Genomic DNA, 22700 nt, shown 5'->3' on the forward strand with positions numbered 1-22700 from the left:
ACTTCCAGCAACACAAGCAAGCCCATGTCAGTGATCAGAACACAGACAGCCTGGACATTTCATTAACTCCGAGAACCAACAGTTTACAAAGCTTGAGAGAACCATAGAGCAAAGAGGTTTCGGTGGTGGTGTGGATGGAGGTGCACAATTTTTACTGTTTTGCAGTTAAACTGCCACTTTCCTGCTGAAAAGACTATTCCTTAATTGTAGTCCCTTGGTTCTCTTCTAGATCATGAATTTGCAGAAAAAGATTAATGACTGGTCCTGGCTTTTATCACCTGACTTGTTTCACACATGTGTAAGTGAGAAAAGCTGGAATGCAAGTAACAAAGTTACAGGTAACCTTATTTTTCTCTGAGGGATGCCAGCAAACAGCATCCTATGAAGTTCAGTACTGTGGGCAAAATTCTACTTCCTTTTGTGTAATTAAATAGCATAATATCTGGAAATAGGAGTGGGGGGTTGAGAGAGAGGCGGAGCGACACAGAGAGAACAAATACAAGTAAGTGCTTCAGCCCCAGTAGCTGAGTGGTTAGGGCACATCACCAGAAAGCAGGAGAGGAAGGAGAGCAGGGTAGTTTCTGCCCCCACTAGAGGAGAAAGAGTCCAGACCAGAATGTAGCTGCCCTCCTCACCCAAACAGGGCAGCAGCCATCCCACTGAGCCACACACAACTTGTTCCCTTCTTCCTGGCCCCACATATCTCCCTTTCTTGGTTGCCCATTAGATCACTCAATTATTGGGGAGGGGAAAATCGAGTGCGTGTAGCGGGAGAGAGGATTTTCCTCCTCAGATATCTAACACCCATTAGTCATAGATTCTTTCCCAGCAATATTTTCATGATTTAGACAAGCATATCAGCAGGCATTGGGGAAGTCACTGTTTCCCCGAGCAGCGCCAGGAGTGACCAGGAATAACGGTCACAAGCTGGCAGAGGGTAGGTTTAGGTTAGATATCAGGAGGCGCTACTTCACGGTCAGGGCGGCTAGGGTCTGGAACCAACTTCCAAGAGAAGTGGCGCAGGCTCCTACCCTGGGGGTGTTTAAGAGGAGGTTAGATGAACATCTTGCTGGGGTCGTTTGACCCCAGTACTCTTTCCTGCCCATGGCAGGGGGTCGGACTAGATGATCTGCTCAGGTCCCTTCCGACCCTACAAACTATGAAACTATATGCACCCCACAACGGACACACATACACAACTGACCAGTGTGTAGCCTCCAGTGCATGTTCAGGTAATGTCCGCACACTTAACGCATCCACACTGTAGGGGAAAGAGCATCACAACTATACACTGTACAGTTTCTTAGACACTTCATAATTACTGCTGAGGCATCTGGGAAACTGCCAGTTAGGTACACAAAGGGGAACATACTTCTAAGACATGTCCCCTCTGCTGCTCTGAGTCAGAAGGTGTATGTGAGAACTGAAAAGATGAAGGGTAATGGGAGCATTTCTCTTTTCTTACTTAATACAAAAAACCTATTATTTCAGGCCAAACCCAGCCTGAGTGTCTCTTGTCCTAGAGAGATGTCATTTTTGCCCTTTTCCAGGGAAATGGAGTCATTCTGGAGGTTACAGATCTGTGGGTCTCTTCCTCAGTGGCTGTACACTGCCCTGCTTCCAAGGACTCCAAAGGAGTAACACTGATTTATACCTAGTCAGGATCTGGCCCCTAGGTAGCATGGTGAAGCAGACCATGTAAATACCTGAGCAGGCAGGCTGTAATACCCAAAGCAGCCCAAGTTACCTGGATAATGTGGTCAGGGAACTTTCCTCAGCTTGGCCCCTTCATCTCATGCTCTGCTCCATGCTGCCTCCCATTCAATACCTGGGACAATGCTTCACTTGATTCAAATGCTTCCCCAAAGTCATTCCTCCTCCCAAACTTACAGGCACTGGCCTACAGGCCCATTGCACTAGGAACCTAATGCAGCACTAGCTCCTCTGGGAGAGGAAGCAGTCCTTTCCAGTGCTGAGAACACTGCTGCTACTTTGTACCTGCTTCCGAAAGGGTCTCTTCTCTCTTTTGCTACCACAGAGAAAACCTCCCCTTCCAGTTCAAGGTTGCCCAGATCACCTCTCCTGGTTGGCAACCAGATAACATTGTAAAGACAGCCCAAGTAATTGCTTGCATAGAAAAGCCACATTAAGGAAGTATTTGGTAACTTCCATTCATAGCTCCCTTTTAATGCGATTTAGAATCTGAGAACAGAAAAACAGCAAGCCCAGTGTGAGCAGCCAACTTTCTACAAACCACCAGCAAGGGCTCTGTGGATCACTGGCCACCTACAGGTTGCTGTTTCAGAAACAGTGAGGAAACAGCCTTTTTCCCCCAGCCTGCTCACAGTCCCATCCTATCCACATATTCCAAAAGGACACTGGACTAACCAGTCATGTTATATAGTCTTCATGAACAGAATGAAGTAAGTTAAAGGACACAGCATCTCCCTCAACATACTGAAGCAACTCCGATTTGTTGCTGTACTTACATCCTGGAAATGGGCATTCCTCTGAACATAATCATTTTTAAGCCTCCTCCTTCATTGTGATTGCTATTAGCTCTGGAGTTGCAGTACCACACCACTGAAGTATCATGGAGGTAAGAGCCGCACACATTTTTTCATCACTGCCCAGATTCACACACGCGCGCACACACACACACACACACACACACACACACGAACTAAAACAAAAAGGCCAGTGTAAAAGTGACTTCCTACCAATGTGCAGGGACTAGAAAGGTTCAAAAGACATGTATCCCAACATCACTCTCTGGAAAGCATGATTTTCCCAGAGTGGCATGGAGCATACTGTTCTTCTGTAAAGGCAATTGGAGTCACTTGCACAGAATATAAAAGAAAATCACATGAACAATTTTAGTGCTGTAATTTTACTAGAAGTCACTGATTAGTCCCAGGCTCAGTCTGGGGCATCATTTTGGCAAGTCTCACTGTCTAGCTGCTAAGAGTGTTTCTCCATTACTTGATTCTCTGTACTGTCCCTGAGGTATGGACAGATGCAAAGACTTCTGTTCTTAAATATTTCTTCAGGCAACGATCCTTTTGGAGCCCAAACACCTGCAAATCCTTGGCATCAACCATTCCATTATCTCAAGTGAAATGAAGAAACAGCTGCATTCAGGCTGCAGAGAAGGATGTCCTCTTGTTGCTGGAATCTGTCGGTGCAAATGCAGGCTTCGTGGCCACAGCAGGGGCTAGCGTGCCTGCAGCTTTCACCCTGCTGCGCCTTAATACATAGTGTCACCCATATCATGAGTTTTGCTTGTCTGCAGCTTGAGGTGCAGTTTCCCCCAAACCCCTGTATTTATCTCCTTGAAACCTGGCAGACTTTTGTGGCCTCAGCAGGGGTTAGCACACCTGCAGTTTTGACTCTGCTGTGGCTTAACACATGAACTTGACATGAGTTTGGTTCTCATGACTTTGGGGTGCCATTTCTCTGAACCCCCTGCACCTATCTTCTTGAAGCCTGGCATGCTTTAACTTGGCATGCTACCATTTCCAAAAAAATTACCCAAATCTGGTCAGAAATGACAAAGTTATAGGCTGCTTTGACCTTTATAGCCTTTGGGCGAAACACTGAAACAGAGTCAAAACAGAGAAACATTTCGACTTTCCTCATTTTGTTTCGAGGCTGTTTCGACCATATCTGTTTCGTTTCAATTTTGCTGTTTAGACCTCAAAACAGGTCAAAACAGCCTTGAAACAAAATTCGTGGCAAAATTTAGCACAGTCCTAGTGACTAGCAGTGTTCACAGCTACCGCAAGACACTGCAGAATCCAAATAAACTACAAAACTTCATGCAGTAAGCTTTGTCTATTGTTTATTTACTAACATTCCATCAATGAGATGGAAAACCAGCTTGTCCCTCCAGAGGCCTCCTAGAAGAACAATGCATATGTGGATTAGAGTTTATACTCACTGCAGGTTTTCTTGCTACCATATGGTTTGTGCACTAGAAATTAAAAACAGCAGATTGGTTCCTGCTTTTCTGATGTATTCAAGGCAACATGGTGAGCTTGTTTTTTTATGGCCTCACTGAAAAGTCTCATTTACTTTTCATGCCAGTCACAAGTTGCCAGTTAATATATTTTTCTGTGCAACTACTCACAGAGGAATAGTCTCTTGTGTACTTCACTAGTGACCCATGAGCCATGGGATCTTAAAGCAATTTCTGATACAATGCATCATACTTAGGGACCTACCAAAATTGCAATTTTGCAGTTTTCATAGGAACCATGACTCTGGGAAAGCCCCATGAAAAAGCAAGGGCTCAATGCTTTTGGCAAGCTGCCTGAAAAAACCCCCCAGCTCATCAAAAATAAAACACTGGCTCACTCTGGGGACCCAGCAATCCTTGTGGCCACTGCAGTTGAACCACACAGCCTGCCAAGTGGAGGGGAAGGATGAGAGGGGCTGCTGGCAGGGCAAGATAGCTGCCACCCTTGCTCCTTGCCACTGATTGGCTGCAAGGGCTGTCTGTCGTATGGCCCTGCCCCTCATCAGCAGTTGGCAGTCACAGGACAGTCCCCATGACAGACGGCCCTTGCAGACAATCGGTGGCAAGGGGTGGGAGCTGAAAGATGGACAGCCCTCCTAGTCAATCAACAGTGAAGGGCAGGGCCACCAGGGCCCCTTAGCCAATCTGAGGCATGGGGAGTGCTGCTGCACTCTGCAAAAATGGCTGCCCATGCCGTGGTCTGCCCATGAAATCGGCCAGCAGCAGCCTTGGCTTCAGTAGACCACTAATACTGGTCTTAATGGGTTTAGTAAGCAAATAAGGGCAGGGGCAGTAGGGTGGCAAATACTATACAGATTCCAAAATGTTCATTCACTCACTAAGCTGTCAGGGACTGCACACTGAGGCCTTTGCCTGATCATGCACCCCTGCTGAATTCTGCTGCCAGAGCAGCATTGCCTTCTCTCCCTATTTCCCTCCTTCAAACCTGTTGTGAGAATTACTGCCTCTTTGCTAGAAGGGAAATAATCTTATGCACATTTCCCCAGCAATGACTGAGGAGGAAAATTTCCTACTAAGAGGCAGGGGGTGTATCTCTTTGAGGTCACTAACCATTGGTTATTGAGGTTCAGATGTGAAGTTGCTTGTCTGGAGAACACCAGGGGCAAGAGCAGATTCAGGGGAGGTGAAAGGGATGCAGGGCATGCACAATGAAATCTGTGAACTCACCAGCTTCTCAGCATGGCTGCTATCAAGCCTGTGCTGGGGGGGCTCTGGAACCCGGGGGGGAATTCTGCTGCTACTACTCACACCCCCTGTTTTACTGCCACTGAGCTGGGTGGCAGACAAGGGGGGGTGGCATTCACCCTCTGGGTTCTGGAGCCGCACTGACAAACAGGGGTGTGCGAAAGGGTCCATAGTTGATTCAGCTTTGGCCTGAATCGGGGACAGCGATTTGATTCGTTGATTTGGTTCACTGTCCCCGACTCGATTTGGCTGAATCCAAATCTGAAGATTCAGTGCTGATTCAGAGAATCAGTGATTCGACCATAGACACAGCTTTACATGTTTTTTCTACATACCTCGAGGTACCAGGTGCAGCTTGTGAATGCTGTGATGGTGAGACGATGGAATGTCCCACAAGAGCGCGGGGGGGGGGGGGGGGGGGGGGAGGGAGGGGCCCTGCGTGCTTGGCAGCAAACCCAGAAGTGACCAGAAGCGCTTCCGCTCCACTTCTGCATCCACTGGGCAAATCCAGAAGTTGACCAGAAGTGCCTCTGGTCCACTTTCGGGTCTGCTTCCGAGTGTGTGGGGGACCCCTGTGCTTCTGTGGGACGCTCCATCTGCCTCACCATCTCAGCATTCATGAGCTGCCTGCTACCTTGAGGTATGTAGAAAAAAACATCTCCCCGAATTGATTCAGAGGGTTCCAATTCAATTCGGAGAGATTAAAGAGTCTCCTGATTCGATTTGGATTCAGAGATTTGGCCACCAAATCAAGCTGAATTTCTACTAAATCGAATCAGGGACTGAAGCTTCACATAGCCCAGTTGACAAGGCTGTGAATTCAGAGAGCTCACAGCATATGCAAAGGAAAGGGAGGGGAGCTGCACACCTTCCTCCATCTCCTCCTGGATCCACCAAAGGCAATGACTAATAGCATCATGGGGATTCACATGCTATTCTTAAGGTAACTAATCTAAGTATTGGTAGCAATATAGCTGCAGCAGCCCAGGTTCCCTGCAGGATGCAAAACCTGCCAAAGAATCTGTGCAAGTACCTGGGCCATTTGCCCAAACTGAGCTCCATGCTGCCCAAGCTATACTGCTCCAAGTACCTAACCAAGATAGGTTAAAACTAGTTTGGGTATCTCTACAGCGACACTTTCTGCAGTGAAGACTAAGTCAGAGATCAAAAATACATGGGATTTAAAGGGGCAACTGAATGGATGAAGAGGGAAGGATTCTGATTCAGGCTTTTCTTCTAATCCATGTTCCAATACTCACTCAGTGATGAAGCTGACCTTGAGAATCCTATCACCTGTCTGTCCCTCAATTTGTATACCTGTAAAATGGGGATGATTGTCACAGGGACTGTTTAATTAACATTTGTACAGTACTGGCAAAGGCAAAAGTATTTAGTAGGTCCCCCTCTATGGCACAGGTAGGAGCAGAGGTTTATGAGCTTTTCAAAACAATCCTTGTAAGATTTTGCATTGGCTTTCTGTACCAATGCAGAGCTGCTGAAATTTAAATATTTTATTCAGTTCATCCAGATTGTGACAAAATGGATTTTCTTTTATTACCAAAACTATCTAATCTTCACTGTTTGAGTTATCTTACTTGATGTATGTGATGTTTTACTTTCAACTCACATTGTGCATTTTAAATCTAAGAATGGGGTTTTGATGCATTTAATTAAAATTAAGACTTTAATTAAAAATTCCTTGGCTTTGGAGAACTTTCAATTACTGCAATCATGTCCTACTCTTGAGAATGAGTGCACATTTCCAATGAAGAAATGGAAACTTTCTAGACACACAGAAACTGAATGTCATATGGTACTTTAACACAGGTAAGCCAGATACCCTAATGTGGAATTTTGTTCCGTCTCAAGAAGAGACCAAATGGACAGAGAGAGGGCTGATGAAAATGTTAGGGATCAGGTCTACACAGAGAAGTTTTAGCAGTTACACCAATTCAATCACACCGATGCAAACCTCCGAATGGACATACTTCCTCTAATATAACAATAAGCTTTGGCATCTGGTTTAAACCATATCCCTAATGACCAGGGATCTGGGTTTTCCATTTGCTATGGAAAAATACAGCAAAACGTGGATTTTCCTCCTTAAAGGAGAGAAACATGCATTTTCTTCTCTAAAGGAGAAAAAGCTGGGAAATGATGGGCTTCCCCTTGCAGGTTAGCAGAGTTCCAGCCTTCAAGGGGCTGGTGGGAGATGGGACGCATGGGGCAGGAGACACCATGTGCTCGTGCACCTGTACACATGCACGTGACAGCCAGGGAATACGATGGAAAGCAGCTCCTGCAGATCCCTCCAGGTAAGTCTATGGGGGCAATGGGAGCATAGGTGATGTGTGGGGGGCTGGGAAAGACATAGGGGATGCACAGGAGTGAAGGCACAGACAATGCATGGGGGGCTAGGAGGAGGCATAGACAATGCATGGGGGAGCATGTGCCCCCCAGATTTCTGAGCCCACAGCAGGCATAGGGCTCCAGCCAGGCCAGACCAGCTCCAGGTAGGAGCTGCCTCCGTGGCCCAGTGGGCAGGACCCAGCACAGGAGGGAGTGCCACACCACCTTGGCTGGCAAGGTGAGGTGTGGTGGTATGGCACTCCCTTCTGCACCAGGTCCCACCTGCTGGGTCACAGAGGCAGCTGCATGGTGGTACTCTCTCCCACATTGGGTCCCGCCCACTGGGCTGCAGAGGTGGCTCCTGTCTGGAGTTGGTTCAACCTGACTTCAGCTCCATGTCCTGTTGTGGGCTCAGAAATCTTGGGGGGGAGGGGAGAATGCCCCCCCACCTGTCACCTGTGCCCCACCTGCCCCCCCATGTGTCACCTATGCCCTCCCTGCCCCTCCCACATTACTTATTCACCCCCCTTTCCCTGTACTTACCTGGAGGAAGCTGTGGGAACTGCTTTCCACCATGCTGCCACATGCATTTGTGCAAACGCACATACACATAGCACCCCCTGCATCCTGCTCCCCCTGGCCCCAAGCAGCCCCTTGCAAGCTGCAACTCTGCCAGCCTACAAGGGGACACCTGTGGTTTCCCACATTTTTCTTCTTAAAGGAAAAAATCCACGCTTTAGTTTAAATCTCATCATGGGCAATTGGTGCCTCCTGAGTCAGGGGGGACACTTGCCCCCCCCAGTGGCCAGTCAGCAACTGGAGGAAGGGGTCCCTCTCATGGCTGATCATACCTACCGGGGGGGGGGGGGGGGTCCCCACCTGCCAGTTGTGCACACCAACCTGGAAGTTCAAGAGGTGTGCCCAGAAGGGCCAGCGGCACTTCTCCTGGTGCCCCCCACTCCCTGGACGGCGCTCTCGGGGGAACACCGCCTGCCCCCCCTGCACATTGCCTAAGCAAGAAACACTGGTTGTCAGGGGATGCACCAGTGCTCTCAGGGGGTACACATGCACCCCTGTGCACCCCCTACACATTGCCACTGAATTTCATTCATCTATGTAGAATTAAACTAACTTAAAGACTATAAAGTATTTTTTTCATTAGGGAACTTAAAAAAATTCCAGTGAAATAGGAAGAGGAGCTCATATACCCAATTTTGAAAAAGGGTGACCAAATGGAATGAAAAAACTATTGTGCCATCCTCCTATTCAATATGGAGAATAAAAATTATTATCAATAATTTTTTTGGCATTACTCCTTACAAACAGGAGATAGCAGAAGGGTAGGTGCATTCAATAAATCTAGGCCCACTGTGGCTCAAACTACTTGAGAAAAGAGATAAATATGTTCGAGAATACTTGCATCTCTTTGAAAGACAGCCAATTATAATATGCAGAGAAATACCTTGTGGGCAAAAAGGAAATAATATAGAATTCCTACTGAAGTTATTCAGATGGTATAACTGCCTTTCAGTTTATCAAATGCTTGAGTATATGTATGGAAAAGAGCCTGTGCTTCTTTTGGCATCAATATGGGCATGTTCAGATGAGCGTGGTTGTGTTCGGTGTTCTCCATGCTGCAAGGGCGTGCTGGTTGAACATGCAGTGCACCAGGTTTTTTCGACTTCTTGGTATCGAGGGCTCAAAAAAAAAAAGAGGGAGGAAAAAAAAAAACCAGAGCCATGCATACTCAGCCAGAGTGTGCTGCTGAAAACCAGAGCCGGGCCACCAGGAGCCGCGCTCCACTGCCTGCCAGGCTCTGCATGGCAGTATCACTGAGGCTGCAGCCCTGGGAGGCCCCCAGGACTGCAGGTAAGGCTTCTGGGGCCAACCAGTGCTGGCCCCAGCCTCCCCCACCCCACCTGAGGCAACTTGCTGTGCGCCAAAGATCACATGGCACGGGCATTCCCTGGGGACAGGTAGCAGCGGTGCAAGGTGTGGTGGGCCAATAGGGTCACTCCTGTGCTGAGCCACCCACCTCACTGTGCCCAACCACCTACCAAGCTCCAAGTGCGTCCCCTGGGGTGCCTCACATCTGGCCAACCCCTTCCTGGAGCACACCCGCAAGCCTGGGGTAACCGCAGCCGCCACCCAAAGGTCTGATCTTTATTAGGGCCCTGTGCCCCCTGGGGTACACAGGCCTTGTAGACTTTGAGGGCTGCTTAACCCACTGAGAGAACTTGCGGTGATTCCTTTACTCTGAAGCAAAAAAGTAGCCTCCTTGAGTTAGCTGAGTGTAGAGAGTTTACAGGCATGCCCCTATCCCTCTTCCTGCTAGTCCACCATGCTTGTAATAGGGGAGAGCATTATTGGTTAAAAAGGGTAGGGTTGGGGAACTGTATAGGTTAGAGAAGTATCAAAGAATAACCCAGAGCAAACAGTATGGCTAGGTAGATAGCCTTTTGTCACACGTCTACATTACAGTAAGCTATATTTCTAAATAAGTTTCAGGTAAGTTACTCATACGTTCATCTGGAGCCTAGAAAAGCTCCAGAGGCTGTGTACTTACTCCCTGTTCCCCAATATGGCTTCTCTCCTCCCAGGAACAAGGCACCCTTAAATAACCTGTCGTGACCTCATCACTAAGTTCCCACCAGAAGCAGCCCCATTGGCTGCTGCCTGGTGCTTCCTCATGCCATCACCTTTCCAGGTGAGGTAACTAGTCACATGACCTTCAGTGGCAGGGAAACTGAGACAAAGGGAGCAGGTCTCCCTTCCCTCAGGAATGTCTCCAACCCAGGTCACGTGAAACAAACGGGGAGGGGCTGTCTGCTCAAAGCAGAGGCAGAGTGGAGGGGTGATTTCTCCACACAAGGTATGCCACCACTACTTGTCCCCAAGGAACCAAACGTCCACACACATTTGGACATCCTATGACATTAAGTCTCAGAGCTGCATTTTACCAGTTCTCTTCAATACAGCTGTTGAAAAAGCAATATAATCATTTCTAAATATTCAGGATAGAGTTAATTTAAATCACTAACTTCTTATTTACAGATGATTTAGAGGTCATAGGAGACCCATAAAATATGGTGCCAAGAATGGTTGGAGACTTGAAAGAGGCAGCAAGAAAAATATGACTTAGCATCCAGAAGGATAAAACCCAAAACATGGTTGTAAGAAATAAGATGACCTTGGACAAGCTTATCTAGCAGTCAATAATTATAGGAGCCAACAAGTTAGGCACTTTAAATACCTGATTGATTACTAATACCAAGTTGATGGAATTAAGGTACAGAGTAGGTATGCCCACTGCTTTTCTCTGCAGATAATTTTTAGCTCTACTAAGCAATTACTGAAGAAGACCAAGCTGCAGATACACATGACCATTTTAAAGGCTATTATTTTATTTGGGAATCTATTAAGAAGGAACAAGAGGCAAGGATTTTTTTGTGATACTTTTTACTGGACCAACTGTATTATTGGGAGAGCTACTGGACAAGCTTTTAAGTATCAGGTCTCAGAAAAAGGCAGACACTGGCTAAGCTAAATAGCAAAGAGAAGACTCCACGGAAGTGCAGTCTGCTTTGGATGGATGGAAGAAAGCTATAAATTAGGAATGGAAAGCTGTCATTAGGACCCACTGTAAGTTTTATAAGCCTATACTGAGCTGGCAGGGGGACCTCTCCCACTCTCTCGTATCAGAGAAATCCCTCTGATTATAGTTTCAGCAAAACATATAAGCTTCCACAATGTGTTATGCTGTCCATAAATTAGTGCTTTCTGACAAAAAATTTGTTGCAAAAATCCTGACCAACTTTAATTAAAACCCCACTTTTAGTTTCAATGAAGTTATCCGCCAGCATGATTCATAACTTTGCTAGATTCATTAGTCAAAAGCTTGCTTGTATTTACTTTCAGGAAACTGGAGAGTACAGTTATATGGGGAAAGAATATTATTAGTCTAGTTATTTAGTTTTCATGATTGTATGATTAATAGCCTGGTGCCTGCAATCCCCTTCCTCGGTAAAAGTTGTAATGAATAAGTATATAAGATCACACAAGGTTGTATAAGTTCTTGTCAGCATTTTAAAACAGTCTGACAGTTGAAGAGACTGCCTCATGCATTCTAAGAAGCTACGAAATCATTCAGTGGACCATACACAATATTAGATTCTAATATATGGCCAAATATTGAGAAACCCGATAGTCTTTCCAACAGAATGATACCATCTAAAATGCTTAAAAACCCAATTTTACAATACAAAAAGCTCATCTGGAATTTGGCAAGTAGTTTAGGTAAAATCATGATGATACTTAATCAACAATCACTCAGGAGCAACAAAAAGCTGAAATGCAATGGATATTCATTGGACAGGAAGATCAGAAATGTATAAGATATTTAAATTCACTGAAGATTTGTGCACAGTGAAAAACTTCTAAGCGCCACTCAACAATTAAAAGATACTTTGAGATTGTCACCAGATTGAAAATAGTTTTATCAGTGGTTTGTTAATTTACTTTCCAATCCTTACACATTGCACCCCCTAAACTTATTTATTTGATGAAGAATTCAGAGAGGAAAATACAATAGGGAATTTCAGAAAGGGTATATGCAATATGCATTATCTCCTTTTCCTGGCCTGCTTAACATATCTAGATAGAGCTTGTCAAAAAGTGAAAATGAAATGGATAAGATGAGTTGGAAGTAGAATTCATCCTGAATTATGGAAGGATGTTTTGAATTATAAGCATAAAATTAGCATGGGAGCAAAGTTAAAGATCATGAATTTTAAAGTATTACAGAGACTATATTAGACTCTGTTGAGATTAGAAAGATGCAGTTTGAGAACTTGGTGACACATACTGGAAGAAAGATCAATTGTAGGGAAACTTTTATAATTATGACCCAGAATTTATATTTTCCTACGCCAGATCATGAATCTAATCTGAAATATTAATCTGTAATGAAATGCACAATTTGTCTTTCTGGGTGACCCTTCTTTAAAAAAAAACCCAGCTTTTGGGAACAAAAAGGGCAGTTGTCTACAGCCTTATGTAGTATAGAGTACTTTGTTGTTGCATGATTAGAACTCTGAAAGTATCCCAAGAATTCAGAACCAGCAGAATTTAGCAGAAAATCCATCATTTGGAAGAACAATGAACTACTGGAATACAGAGTGGTTTGTGGAAATTTCTTGGACTGTGTTAGAAGTCTTTTGAATTTGTAAGATTTGCAAGTACCCCCATTAGAGTCTCTGCATCATTCATCTTACATAGTTCATTAGTTCTGACCCTCCGATGTCTTTTGTTATAGCATATGTTTTTATTAATGTTATGTTTATATTATTTCAAATGATGATCTACCCCCTCTTTGTGGCATGGACAAAAATGTCTATATAAGCATTACCTTTGGTCGTAAATTCTGGCAACACCCACTACGTACCAAACATCTTCCAAGGTTAGGCCCTGCTCTGAGGAGCTCACATTTCAGGACAGAGAAGTTCATGGAAGCCAGAGGAAAGAATACAGAAATAACAGACCAATTGTATATAAAGTCTATCCATTTCACTGTAGGCACAAGTGAATGAATAATAATCTATTTATCTATATAAAGGGCTTTGTCTGTCTGTCCATAATGCTTTTGGCCAAATGCACATGCAGTGCTGAGAGGGCAGGTGGCAATTGGCTGCATGGGCCCAGGCTGTGTGGGCCCAGGTTTGGGCCTCTGCCAGGGAAGTTTGTGGCAGTGGCGAACACGCCCCAGCCACCCGAGCAGCTGAGCTTACGCATGCCTGCCTGCCTGAGGGTGTGGGGGGTCATGGGGGCAGTGCTCCCTCACTGCCTGGCCCCAGTGCTCCCCAGAACATCTGGTAGGGATGGGGAGGCAGTGGCCAGGTAGGGAGGGGAGGCAGATGGACACAAAGCAGGGCGGGGGTGGCATGGGGCCAGACGTGGAGTGGTGGGAGAGTGTGGGGCTGGACATGAAGTGGCAGGGGTGGGGGATGGAGTGGAGTTGGACACAGAGTGGCAGGGGAGAGCCCGGGGCCAGGTGCAGAGCAGCAGGGGTGTTGATGCAGGGCCAGATGCAGAGCGGTATGGGGGTTATGGGGATGGACATGGAGTAGCATGTGTGAGGGGTGGAGCAGGGCTGGATGTGAAGCAGCAGCGGGGGGCACGAGGCTGGACACGAAGCAGTGGGAGGGGAGTGGAGTGGGGCTGGACGTGAAACAGTGGGAGGGGTGTGGGTGGGGGGTACCAGTGTTCCATCCCTGCCCACTCCCTCCCCCCCCCAGTCATTCTTGATGGGCAGTTTGCTAGTCTAATAATAATGAATCTTTGAGAGGGACTTAAACATGAACAAGGCAGGGGTTTGCAGATGAACTTACAGCAGTCAAACCTTGTCCAGAGGACTGTGTGAAAGTCTATATATGGAAAAGGCGATGTGGGAATCTCAACAGTAGGTAGAAAAGGCTAGGCATGCTGACAGAGGGAAATAGATAAAAGCAACATGAAATCTGTGTGGAGCTAGAGCTCTCCAGAAAATGAGAAGTAGTTAAAATTTGATATGAATTTGCTTGTGTCAGAATGGAACAACATAGTAAAGCTGGGAGGAAAGAAAGTGGAGTTTAGCATTAAAAAGGAATCCTGTATATGTTAATAACCCACGCAGAAATAACAAGACTGGGTTCTACCCTTGATGAAAAAAAGATCTCTTGTGCACACTTAGGGTAGGAAATGGTTGGTGGTTGGAGATAGATTTGCAAGCCAGCGGGATGATAGCAGAAGCCATGTAAACTGAGGAAATCCTCTAGAGCCAGAATATGAAGTGGGAAAGAACAAAAACCAAACACTGATCCCTGGAGTGACTCCCAGATTGCTGGGGAAAGGATTCAACAGCTCCACTAAAACAGACATTAAACAAATGATCAGAGAGCTAGGAAGAGTGCTCAAAGGAAGTAGAAAGTTTAGTATACAGAAGACAATGAAAAGAGAAAGTGTGATGCTACAACAATCAGCAGAGAAGTCAATCAGAACGAAGACCTGGAAGAGACCTGAGATTCTGGAAGGCAGGCAAGTTGATGTTGAGAGGGAAGGGAGCCAGAATTCAAAGAATAATTATAAGACTAGGGACAGACATTACACATAAACCAGTTTAAGTGACCAGAAATTGGATTAAAAACCTGTAACAGAACAGATGTTCCGTGTACATAAACCAGTTTGAAAATGGCTGAAACTGGTTTGAGATACACCTGGTTGAATATAGTATTAGACTTAACTGATTTGGCTCAAACCAGTTTATGCAATGTTTGTCCCAGACTCCTTGCTTGTTTAAGATAAACCAGACTCCCCCTGCATACCAGCATGCTCTCAGGGCTGGGTAGGGCTCTCTGCTCCACAGCAGGGCTGGCCCCTCCCCTCTGCTCCTTGGCTGCAGCTCTGGCACAGACTGTGGGCTGCTTCCCCCACCACTCCCTGCTAAACAGTCCCCCCTCCCCTCTGCCTTGAAGAGAGGTGTCAGTGTATTAGCTAGCAGACCACATACTGGCTACAGTACATGCTGAGTCAACAGGTAGAATCAGCAGGCAAAATCCACAGGTAGCTGGTAATGTCCCCCTGTTGTTTTGTTAATGGGGTGATAAACAGTTATCAATTCCCTGCTGGGCTAATCAGAGCATCCTGCCAGGCCCTGGCCAGGCCCCTCCCCTCTGCCCCCTCAGCTTAGTATTGTGGAAGGGAAAAGAGTGCTGCTCTAGTGCTCCCCAGCTTCTAGCCTAGGCCACTGTAGGCACGTGTCTGCATAGCTGGAATGTCTGTGCAGTTACAAAGTGATTTAGCCTAGCCAAGTTAGACTAACCTGCAAAGATTGAATCAATTCAGGCTCAGGCTTTTTGAATGTCTGTCCCTAGCTTAAAGGGAAAAGACAGAGTAGCTTAATATAAACTGAAACAACAAGGAAGAATGTGATGGGTTCCCTAGGACAGGCTGGGAGACTGGAAATGGAGAGAAAGCTGGAAACCTCATGGGAAAGTAATGAGAGGGAAAGAGGTGTTTGGGGAAGGAAGGAAATTCCATTTCATAGTACTGGTTCTCTCTAAAAGTTGTCAAAATTGGTTGCACACATTAGTCTGAAGTGAAAGAGCCTCCTCCAAACACCCCTGAATCCAACTCTTCGAAAATACTTCTAGAGGCTGAACCTATTCAGCCTTCACAAGAGAAGGCTGAGAGGGGATCTCGTGGCCATTTACAAACTCACCAGGAGGGATCGGCAGGAATTGGGGGGAGGCTCTGCTCCCCCAGGCACCACCTGGGGTTACTAGGAATAATGGCCACAAATTGTTAGCGAGAAGATCAGGCTGGACATCAGGAGACACTACGTTACAATTAGGGCAGCCAGGCTCTGGAATGGGGTCCCAAGTGAGGTGGTACTCTCTCCTACCTTGGGGGTCTTCAAGAGGAGAGTAGACAGATACTTGGCTGGGGGTGATATGACCCCAACACCGTTCCTGCCCAGGGCAGGGGGTTGGACCTAATGATCTGTTTAGGTCCCTTCCAACCCAAAACAGCATGATACTAGGTGTGCTGATACATTGGTCAGATATCGGATCGGCACTGATATAAAGAAAATTGTCTATATTAGAAATTGGCCTGATCTGGCCAATAATTTGGCCAATAAATGGACCGTGCACGCACACAGCCACAGCACAGCATGTAGGCAGTAAAAAGCACAGCTGGCAACATAGAGAGCTGCGTGTAGCTGGTCAGTTTGATGTGGTGGAAGGGGATGGGGAAGGGGAGGCAGATCCTGGTGCGCAGGTGAAGGCAGGGCATTGAGCCGGGGCTGCATCCACCCCAAATTTCATCACTGCTCCACAACCAGTGGCTGCTGGCAGCGGCACTGGTTTGTGGAGCAGTGGTGAAATTTGGGGTAGATGCAGCATCCTCCCAGTGTCACCGGTACCCACGCTGAGTCCAGCCCCTGCTGAGAAGAGCCCCGTGCAGCCCTGGCTACAGCCCACCCCACCTCCCAGGGTACAAGCAGTGGCAGGAACTGCCCCTGCAGCAGATTTCTGTACATCCTTCCTGCCAAGGTACAATCTAAGATGACATTTTACTATTACAAAATTACTCAAATTTGAGACTTAACTATGTCTCTCTCTTCAAAGGGTAGGGAACTTTCTAAACAGCTAGCAACTGACAAAGGATTGATGGTTACTTCTTCGAAAGATATGTTTTTTGAGCTTATAATAGCAGCCTTGGTTGCAAAAGTGACAGATGGACAGCAAACACTTAGAGAAAGCTTAGAAGTATCCCAGAGAAGCATCACTGGAAAAGTTATGCCACTTGGTGGCATTATCCTCAAAAGCTTCTACTTGGTAGTGGTTTGCATAATGGGTATTACAGTGATTAGATGCATCAAATTATCTTCTGTAGCATACAACAAATAATGCTAATGGCTGGGATAATGTCAAGCATTATTCCATTGGATTTTAAACACCACAGATAGTACATGTTAAACAGACACATAATTAGCACTGTGGCACCTTGATATTATTAATTAAGTGGCTAATTATACCGATATAAATTGCAGGATTCATGGTCACAAAACATCAATATCAGTTTTTCAAAGGCAACCCATAAAACTTGCCACTGTTTGTCAGCACTGCTGGTGTTAGCAGCTAAGAGAGAGAACAACAAAATGCATTCAAGCCCATAAATTAAGACACTGCCTCGCACTGCTGGCTTTGTCAGAAGTAACTGCAAGCAGACAGTGTTTTGCCATCAGTATGCACACTATTACATAAAAACTCCCTCCAGGTAACTAAGCCCCAGACACTGCTGCTTCTCACTCAAATTATGATTTATGCTTTTAGTTCTGTGAGGGGTTGAGGCCTTAGCTGTATTTGGATTCTCCCCTCCCCCCCCCCCCCAGACTATGGTACAGCCTCTCTGTTAACTTTGGAAACTGTAATGAGAGCTAATAACATGATGCATTTTGAAAGTAATGTACAATAGTGGCATGCACAGCACCATTACTCATCAGTGCCAGTGAGGTCACAGATGAAGCAATTGATTTATTCACTGCCAAAGCACCTTCCATTTTTCACTTCAGGGATGTATTAGGTCTAAAGTAAGCAGTGGGGTTTGCCTTGCACCTGACACCCTCTAGGATACACTACCCAGAACCAGAAATACCAAAATCATGGGTAGGCAACATTTTTTGGCCAGAGTGCTGAAATGCCTACCTTGGAAGTTGTCAGAGTGCTGCAGAAAAACAAAATGAAGGCAGGGGGTATATGGCAGGATGCCCTGCTTGTGCCCCTTGCCCCCCACCCAAAGCCCTTGCCCCTAGCCTGGGCTCCCAGCTGACAGCAGCTACCCAGAGCCGGGGCCGGCTGCAGCTGGGAGGCTCCAAAAAGCTGTGCCAGGCTCCAGAGCTCAGGCATCAGCTCTGTACTGGTGCATGCATGCGCGCCTCGGAGCCAGCAGTGGCGGAGGGGCCTAAAGCAGCACAACTCTGGTCTCACTCTGCTCCCAGCACAGAACTGGTGACTGGGCTCTGGAACACAGTGCAGCTGTTTGTAGCCAGCCTGGGCTTTAGGCAGCTGCAGCAAGCAGCAGGCAGGCTGCAAACAGCTGCGCCGGGCTCCACAGCTCTGGCATCAGCTTCATGCTGGTGGAGACTGCGCGCAAAATGGCTTCATGTGCCATGCTCGACATGCATGCCAGGGATTGCCGATCCCTGACCTAAACCAACACATATGATAATGTTACAGGCAAAGCCATTGCAGGAATTCTCCCATCTCATCCCCTCAGGATTCCACAGCAAGAGCCCATTCCAGGCAGGCTGACTGTGGTCAGCCACAGGACTCCAAATTGATGCAAAAGCCAATCCCTGTTCACACACACAACACAGGCATGTATGTTTCTGTGCAAAACTACAGTTGGCCTTTTTGAGTCTGGAGTGGTACAGCCAGTTTGCTGAAGCATGACCCCTTGTGAACAGTCTTGGATGTGCAGGAGCCCACAGAACAGAGTGGAATTTTCAGACATTCAAGTAATGCCTTTCCAGTGAACTGGATGGCATTTGTGCTATTAAGTCACGTAGGTACCCCTGATTTTTCATCATAACCCACTTTATACTCTGCTTTGGCTAAACTGTAGCTGTGGAGTAAAAGGTTCAGGAAACAGGAGAGCAATTTCCTTCCTACTCTGCATGCTTACTGAAGCTCAGTTCACTTGCCCTGGGACTGGAGCCTAGCTTGTGTATGAAAGTACCCTATTGGCTATATGTCTAGATGGATTAGCCGTAGAGTTATGGACATAGCCAAGGCTCTACCTCCTCTGGGTGTCAGTTTCCTAACCCTTGGCAGTAATTATGCAGGGAGTACATGCCCAACTTCCCAAAGCCACTGCATGCCACACAGCTCTGCAGGGCACCCTTACTCAGCTTCTCTGCAATGCATCTCAGGATAGTGGGATAGACACAGAGAAAGTACTGTTAATATCTGAATTGTTAAAGTATTATGAAGATTCCTAAAAGGGCAGTTGACTCACAAGAACAGGTCCTGCCTTCCCTTACCTCTGTGCAGCACTGAAGTGAGTGGAATCCTAAGGGCACAGCCCATAGCAGAAGACCTATGAATGAAGACAAACCTCTGCAAAATGGCTACCTGAAAACCTCAGCTAAAAATGCCAATTAGGAATGAAAAGAGGTTGAAAAGAATGTGTTTTCTCTGCTTATTTCAGGGAATGAGGAGCATTTTTTATCTTAGGACCTCTTTTCGTGGAAAAACTTCAGAGGGTCCGGAAAACAGCCAGCTGTATGATCAGGGACTTGCAAGGCAAGCCATACGAGGAAAGGCTGAGGGACCTGGGCCTTTTTAGCCTAAAGAAGAGAAGGTTGTGAGGGCACTTGATAGCAGCTTACCGCTATATCAGGAGTGCAACAGGAGCTTGGTGAACAACTGTTCACTAGCACACCCCTGGGGAAGACCAGGATTAGTGGATATAAACTCCTGGAAGGCCACTTCAGGCTTAATACCAGGAAAAACTCCTTCACAGTCAGGGTGTCCAGACTGTGGAATAAACTCCCTCCAGAGGTGGTAGTCACCTACCCTGGAAGTTTTCAAGAGGAAACTAGACAGTTACCTTGCTGGGGTCACCTAACCTCAGTTGTTTTTCTGCCTAGAGCAGGAAGGCTGGACCTGGTGATCTGCAAGGTCCCTTCCAGCCCATAACAATGTATGAATCTATGAAAAGAGCCATCTAATTATGAAGGTAGCCAAGCACTGGACCAGATTATGTGGATGGGTTGTGGAATCTCTATCACTAGACACTAGGGCTATGCAAAACAGTACCATTTCGTTTCAACTTCTGTTTCACAATCTTGACAGGACAGTGTTTCATTTTGAGTTTCATTTTATTTCAAAGCACAGTTCCGTTTCATTTTGTCAAAACCGTTTCACTATTTCAACATTCGCTCATAGGTTATAATGGGAAAGCACGAAACTGCCTATAACTTTGTCATTTTTTGGCAGATTTGGATGAAAACAGCAGGGATGGTAGCCCCTTTGGAAGGCATGAAGCTTGTCAAGTTTCAAGGAGACAGATGTAGGGGTTTCTGGGAAACTGCAACTCAGGCTGCTGACAAGCAAAACTTGTAACATGTGTGACACGTTAAGGAGTGCCCTTGCTGGCGCTGGAGCCTCTACATGACATGGTAGTGTTCCCCAGTGAGGCCTCCTCTCTTATAGCCTCAGCCCACTCCATCACTTTAAATGACAACAGGTAATTAAATAACTTAGTGAGCACTAGCACAGTAGCACCAGCAGAATCTCAGGCAGCCAAACTGTGACAGAGTCTTTCTTTTCTCTCCTGCAGGAGCTTCTTCTCCAGCGTGTGTGTTAAGGCATGCCCTTCCCCCCCCCCCCGACAGTCTGCCAGGGAAGGCACTGGGGAGGCCCCCCGACACCCCTCCTTGGCTCAGGAACTGGTGACTCTTGGGTCTGTGGGGGGGTGACGGGACCTCAGGGAAGGATCACAGTCACTGGGCATCTACACAGTCAATAGCAGAGCAGTCCTTCCCCCTCTCTCTCCTTACTTTCTGTTTCCCTGCAGGCAAGCCCAGCTTCAGCTTCAAAACATTTCGAAGCTTTCAAAACGTTTCAACTGCCCTCATTTAATTTTGAGGCTGTTTCGAAAACCTTCATTTCGATTTCGTTGTTTCAAGCTCAAAACAAGTTGAAACAGCATTGAAACAAAACAGCTGGCAAAATTTTGCACAGGCCTACTAGAAATGTGTGTGTGCAAATCAGAAAAACATTTGTCAGGAGTGGTCTAGACAGGATGATTCAGCCCTGTGCAGGGAGCTGGACTACAGCACCTTCTGTAGTCCCGTTCAGGCCTTCTTCCTTCCCCCACCCCAAATCTGGAATTCTCTGTACTGCTGGATTCGGGATAACACAGGGTGGTTTATTTTCAGTAAGGGAATGTCATGCGTTGGCATTCATGCTATTTAACTAGCTTGTTGCTTCCTCAAGGCCAAGTCTGTCTTTCCTTACAAACTCCTATTTCACTGATGGAGAAGGAGATTTAACAGCCAGGATTGGGTCCTACCTGCCTTTGTGTCTTCTCACACACCTTACCTTGATGTGGGTGTAATGCCATTGAATCATTCTGGATCTATACTGGACTAAGTGGGAACAGAAGCAGACCCAGAGATAACACTGCATCAGAGTCCATTGGAAAGGCAGGGTTTCTATTTGTATTGTGGACTGTCTGAACATAAGGAAAAAGAAAACAAAACTGAAGTGAAGTGGAAAATAACTGATACAGCAGGGTGAAGGGAGAATCTCAGAGCTGAGCGCAGCGAAAGTGCCAAAAGATTAAGAAAATGCTTGAACACCCAGAAACTGGCTAAGATATGCTTGGATCCTGTGACCGTGTTCAGCCCTTGTGGTCTTGTTTTCTTTAAACTTAATTCTCTCTATTGAATAGCTTATTTGCAGGGAATAAAGCCAAGTGCTTTCCCTTCTTACAACCTGAAGACAAATAAAGAGGCATGGTTTAAGTGGGTAAGAGAAAAGCTTTCGCTTCTTCAGTTCGCTAAATGCTGCCTTGTTTTTTTAACTGAAAGCAGCAAGAATTGCTTCATCAGGCTGTCCCCTCTGCCCTGCACCTGAGAAGGGAAAACAAGCAATGAGGGGAAAAAAACCTACTCATAAATGAAAAGCCACATTCAAATCAGTGTGTTTGCTGTCCCTCGTTCACAGCAGTTGAAAGGGACCCTAAGGTGGAATTAGAAATATGGATCCTAGTTGGTGCTGTGCAAATTTCTCCAGTGGTCTGGCCTGAGTTATTAATACCTTTGCCAACTGTAAGTTTAGCTGCACCTATTTTAGCCTCCCTGCCCAGCACCAAGTGGTACTGTGAGATGACATCATAGTGACACAGCATTGGGGACGGTCAAGATTCTTTGAAACATTAGAGGTGCTCATGGAGTGAATGCAGAAGGCAACATTCACAATGATATGAGACATGCTGAACAAGAGCTGGCGTCAAATGCATATGGCAGGAAAATCAGGTTCAAACCTAAAGTAATAGGGTTGGTAAATACACAGTGGCCACATTACCTTTTCACATGGGGACATTATAAGCAGAACCAGCATTCCCTCCAGGAATCTGTCACCTGTGAACAGCCAATGGCATACATGGATAAGTAGGAAATTTACTAACAAGCCTAGCTGTTGAACTTGGCTCATGGACTATCTTCTTTTTTTGTTCTTTGTTTCAGTGCTTATTACAATAAGGGTCTCATGCACAAAAGTAAATACTCAGTCTGAGGGTATTAGAGGATACTTCAAACTTCACATTCTCTCCATAGGCCTGGAAAGGGTTGCCAAGCATCTGTAAATATACAGACACCTGGTAAATAATGAGGCTGAAAATGCCTCACTGTAGAGCTAGAGACAGACATTCAAAAAGTCAGAGCCTGAATTGATTCAACCTTTGCAAGTTAGTCTATCCTACCTAGGCTGAACCGGTTTGCAACAGGACACACATTCTCTTAAACTGCCAAGGGATCTGGGACAGACATTGCATAAACCAGTTTGAGCCAAATCAGTTA

At 46.2% G+C, this 22700-nt stretch overlaps 1 protein-coding gene across 15 annotated transcripts in view; it reads right to left on the reverse strand.

Moving 5' to 3' along the window:
- MID2 (midline 2) overlaps positions 1 to 22700 on the reverse strand; it is a 438142-nt gene that overhangs the window by 206925 nt on the left and 208517 nt on the right. The window lies entirely within an intron of this gene.

The sequence above is a fragment of the Crocodylus siamensis genome, chromosome 8 (assembly GCF_052110815.1).
Source record: "Crocodylus siamensis isolate JL-2025a chromosome 8, ASM5211081v1, whole genome shotgun sequence".
Lineage (NCBI taxonomy): Eukaryota > Metazoa > Chordata > Crocodylia > Crocodylidae > Crocodylus > Crocodylus siamensis.